Below are 5,011 nucleotides of genomic sequence, written 5' to 3'. Positions count from 1 at the left end.
TGTGCGTGTGTGCATGTGTGTGTGGGTGCGTGTATGCGTGCGCGTGTGCGTGTGTGCATGTGCATGTGTGTGCGTGTGTGTGTGTGTGTGTGCGTGTATGCGTGCATGCGTGTGTGCGTGGGTGCGTGTGTGCGTGGGTGCATGTGTGCGTGTGTACATGTGTGTGCGTGAATGTGTGTGTGCGTGGGTGCGTGAGTTCGTTTGTGCGTGTGTGCGTGCGTGAGTGTATGAGTGTGTGCGTGTGTGCGTGCGCGTGTGCGTGGGTGCGTGCTTGCGTGTGTGCGTGCGGGTGTGTGCGTGGGTGAGTGTGTGCGTGTGTGCGTGTGTGCGTGCGTGTGTGCGTGGGTGAGCACGTGCGTGTATGCGTGTGCGTGTGTGCGTGCGTGTGTGCATCCGACCGTGCGTGTGTTTGTGCGTGTGTGCATATGTGCGTAGGTGTGTGTGTGCGTGTGTTTGCGCGTGGGTGCGTGTGCGCGTGCATGTGTGCGTGTCTGTGTGTGTGTGTGTGTGTGTGAGTGTTTGTGTCGGTTTGCGTGCGTGTGCGTGTGTGTGGGTGCTTGCATGAGTGTGTGCATGCGTTGGTGTGTGCGTGCGTGCGTGAGTGTGTGTGTGTGCATGCGTACGTGTGTGAGTGCGTGCGTGTGTGCGTGCGTCCGTGTGTGTGTGTGTGTGTGTAATGTGTATGTGTGTGTGTGTGTGTGCGTGCCTGTGTGCGTGTGCGTGTGTGCGTCCGTGTGTGAGTTTGTGAGTGTGTGTGTGTGTGTGTGCGTGTGTGCGTGAGTGTGCGTGTGTGCGTGTGTGTGTGCATGCGTGCGTGTGTGCGTGTGTGCCTGGGTGCGTGTGTGTGTGTCATTGTATGCGTGTGTGTGCGGGTCGTGTGTGCGTGTTTGCGTGTGTGCGTGCGTGCCTACGTGCCTGTGTCCCTGCGTGACTGCGTGTGTGTGTGTGTGCGGGGGTCCGTGGTTGCGTGTGTGCGTGTGTGCGTGTGTGTGTGTACGAGCTTGCGTGTGTGTGGGTGTGTGAGTGCGTATGTGCATTTGTGCGTGCGTGAGTGCGTGAGTGCGTGTGTATGTGTGTGCTTGCGTGTGTGTGTGTGTGTGGGTGGGTGTATGTGTGTCTGAATATGTGTGTGTGTGTGAGTGTGGGGTGGTTGGGCATGTGTGCGTGTGTGTGTGCGTGAGTGCGTGTGTGGCGGTGTGTGGGGGTGCATGCGTGTGTACATATGTGCGTGCGTGTGTGCGTGCGTGTAAGCGTGTGCACGTGCGAGCGTGCGTGTGTGTGTGCTTGTGTGCGTGTGTGTGTGGGCATTGGTGCGTGCGTGTGTGTGTGTGTGCGTGCATTCGTGTGTGTGTGTGTGTATGCGTGTGTGCGTGGGTGTGTGCCTGTGTGCGTGTGTGAATGTGTGTGTGTGCGCGTGCATGCATGTGTGCGTGTGTGTGTGTGTGTGCGTGTGTGCGTGCGTGTGTGAGTGTGTGAGTGTGTGCGTGTGTGCGTACGTGTGTGCGTGTGCTTGTGTGGGTCCTTGTGTGCGTATGTGCGTGCGTGTGTGAGTGTGTGTGTGTGTCATGCGTGTGTGAGTGTGTGTGTGGCTGCGTGTGTGTGTGTGGTGTGTGTGCGTGTGTGCATGCGTGCGTGGGTGTGTGTGTGTGTGTGTGTGCATGTCTTTGTGTAAGTGCGTAAGCGTGTGCGTGCGTGCGTGTGTGCGTGTCTGCGTGTGTGTGTAGGTGCGTGTGTGCGTATGATTATATGTGTGTGTACGGGTCGTGCGTGCATGTTTGCGTTTGTGCGTGCGTGCCTGCGTGTGATTGCGTGCGTGTGTGCGTGGATCCGTGGCTGCGTGTGTGCGTAGGAGCGTGCGTGCGTGCGTGCGTATAAGCGTGTGCACGTGCGAGCGTGCGTGTGTGTGGGTGTGTGAGTGCGTATATGCATTTGTGCGTGTGTTCGTGAGTGCGTGTGTATGTGCGTGAGTACGTGTGTCCATGTGAGGGTGAGTGCGTGTGTGCGTGTGTGCGTGCGTGAGTGCGTGAGTGCATGTGTACGTGCGTGCGTGTGTATGTGTGTACGTGTGTGCATGCGTGCGTGTGTGTGTGTGTGTGCGTGGTACGTGTGTGCGTGTGGGTGCGTGTGTGCGTGGTTGCGTCCGTGCATTTGTGTGTGTGCGTGCGTGTGTCTGTGTGTGTGTGTGTGTGGGTTTGTGTGTGTGTGTGGTGTCTGGGTGTGTGTGTCTGCAGGTGTGTGCGTGTGTCCATGCGTGCATGCGTGCGTGCGTTTGTGTGTATGTGCGTGTGTGTGCGTGTGTACGTGTGTACGTGTGTGTGTGTGTGTGTGTGTATGTGTGCGTGTGTGCGTGTGTGCGTTTCTACGTGTGTGCGTGTGGGTGCGTGCATGCGTGTGTGCGTGCGTGCGTTTATGCGTGTGTGGGTGTGTGCGTGGGTGCATGTGAGCGTGCGTACGTGTGTGCGTGTGTGTGCGTGTGTCTATGTGTATGTGTGCGCATGTGTGTGTGCGCGTGTGTGTGTGCTTGTGTGCGTGTGGGCGTGTGTGCGTGTGTGCTTGTGTGCGTGAGTGTGTACGTGTGTGCGTGCGTGCGTGCGTGTGTGAGTGTGTGCGTGTGTACGTGTGTGTGTGTGTGTGTGTGTGTGTGTGCGTGCGTGTATGAGTGCGTGCGTGTGTGCGTCTGTGCGTGTGTGTGCGCGTGCGTACGTGCGTGTCTGTGTGTTTGTAGTGTGTCTGTGTGTGTGCGTGCCTGTGTGCTTGTGCGTGTGTGCGTTCGTGTATGAGTGTGTGAATGTGTGCGTGCATGCGTGTGTGAGTGTGCGTGTGTGCGTGTGTGTGTGTGTGTGAGCGTTCGTGCGTGTGCACGTGCGTGCGTGTGTGCGTGGGTTCGTGCGTGCGTGTGTGCGTGTGTGCATGCGTGCGTGTGTGCGTGTGTGCATGCGTGCATTTGTGCATGTGTGCGTGTGTTCGTGTGTACGTGCGAGCGTGTGTGTGTTTGTGTGTGTGTGCGTGTATGCGTGCGTGCTTGCGTGTGTGCGTGCGTGCGAGCGTGTGCGTGTGTGTGTTTGTGTCTGTGTGTATGTGTGCGCGCTCGTGTGTGTGTGTGTGTGTGGTTGTGTGTGTGTGGGTGGTTGTGGGTCCGTGTGTGCGTGCGTGCGTGTGTGTGCCTGTGTATGTTCGTGTGTGCGTGTGTGCATGCGTGCGTGTGTGCGTGTGTGCGTGTGCGCGTGTGTGCGTGCGAGAGTGCGTGAGTGCGTGAGTGCGTGTGTACGTCCGTGTGTGTGTACGTGTGTACGTGTGTGCGTGCGTTCCTCTGTCCGTCTGTACGTGTGTGAGTGCGTGCGACTGTGTGTTTGTGTGTGTGGGTTTGTGTGTATGTGTGTGGTGTGTGGGTGTATGTGTTTGTATGTGTGTCCGTGTGTGCGTGCGTGCGTGTGTGTGTGTGTGTATGCGTGTGTACGTGTCTACGTGCGTGCGTGTGTGTGTTTGTGCCTGTGTGCGTGTGTTCGTTTGTACGTGTGTGCGTGTGGGTGCGTGTGTGCGTGGGTGCATCTGTGCGTCTGTGCGTATGCGCGTGCGTGCGTCTGTGCGTGTGTGGGTGTGTGTGTGTGGGTGCATGTGTGCGTGTGTGCGTGTTTGCATTTTTGCGAGTGTGCGTGTGTGCGTGCTTGTGTGTGTGAGTTCATGCGTGGGTGCGTGTGTGCGTGCGTGCGTGTGTGCGTCTATGCGTCTGTGGATGCGTGCGCGCATGCGTGTGTGCGTGCGTGCGCGCTTGCATCTATGCGTGTGTGTGCGTGAGTGAGTGTCCGCGTGTGTGCGTGCATGCGTGGGTGCGTGTGTGCGTGTGTGTGCGTGTTTGTGTGTGTTTTTGTGGTGTGTGGGTGTGTGTGTTTGTATATGTGTGCGTGGGTGCGTGTGTGCGTGTGTGCGTGCGTGCGTGTGTGTGTGTGTGCGTGTGTGCGTGCGTGTGTGTGTTGGTGTGTGCGTGTGTGCGTGTGTACGTGTGTGCGTGTGGGTACGTGTGTGTGTGGGTGGGTGTGTGCGCGTGATTGTATGCGTGTGTGTGTGTGTGTGTATGCGTGTGTGCGTGGGTGGTTGTATGCGCGTGTGCGTGTGTGCGTGCAAGCGTGCGTATATGTGTGAGTGCGGGAGTGTGTGCGTGTGTACGTGCGAGCGTACGTGCGTGCGTGAGTGTATGTCTGTGTGTGTGAGTGTGTGCGTGTGTGAGTGTGTGCGTGCATGCGTATGTGCGTGTGTGCGTGTGTGCGTGCATGCGTGTGTGCGTGTGTGCGTGGGTGCGTGCGTGCGCATGTGCGTGTGTGCGTGTGTGCATATGTGGGTGGATGCGTGTGTGCGTGTGAGCGTGCATGCGTGTGTGCATGTGTATGTGAGTGTGTGCGTGCGTGGGTACGTGTGTGCGTGTGTGCGTGTGTGCGTGTGTGCGTAGTTACGTGCGTGCGCGTGTGCGTGTGTGCGTGCGAGCATGCGTATATGTGTGCGTGTGTACGTGCGTGCGTGCGTGTGTATGCGTGTGTGTATGTGTGTCTGAATATGTGTGTGTGTGTGTGTATGTGTGTGTGTGGGGTGGGTGGGCATGTGTGCGTGTGTGCGTGCGTGTAAGAGTGTGCGCGTGCGAGCGTGCTTGTATGTGTGTGCTTGTAGGCATGTGTGCGTTGGTGCGTGCGTGTGCGTGTGTGCGTGCATGCGTGTCTGCATGTGTGTGTGAGTGCGTGCGTGTGTGGGTGCATGTGTGCGTGTGTGCGTGGGTGTGTGTATATGCGTGTGTGCATAGGTGTGTGCGTGTGTGCGTGTGTGAGTGTGTGTGTGTGTGTGTGTGTGTGCGTGCGTGCATGTGTGCGTGTGTGTATGTGTGTGCGTGTGTGCGTGCGTGTGTGAGTGTGTGAGTGTGCGTGTGTGCGTGCGTGTGTGCATGGGTGCGTGTGTGCATGTGTGCGTGTGTGTATGTGTGTGCGTGTGTGCGTGCGTGTGTGAGTGTGTGAGTGTGCGTGTGTGC

Source organism: Vigna unguiculata, chromosome 5, assembly GCF_004118075.2.
Source record: "Vigna unguiculata cultivar IT97K-499-35 chromosome 5, ASM411807v1, whole genome shotgun sequence".
Lineage (NCBI taxonomy): Eukaryota > Viridiplantae > Streptophyta > Magnoliopsida > Fabales > Fabaceae > Vigna > Vigna unguiculata.
Note: the sequence above shows the minus strand (reverse complement) of the source record.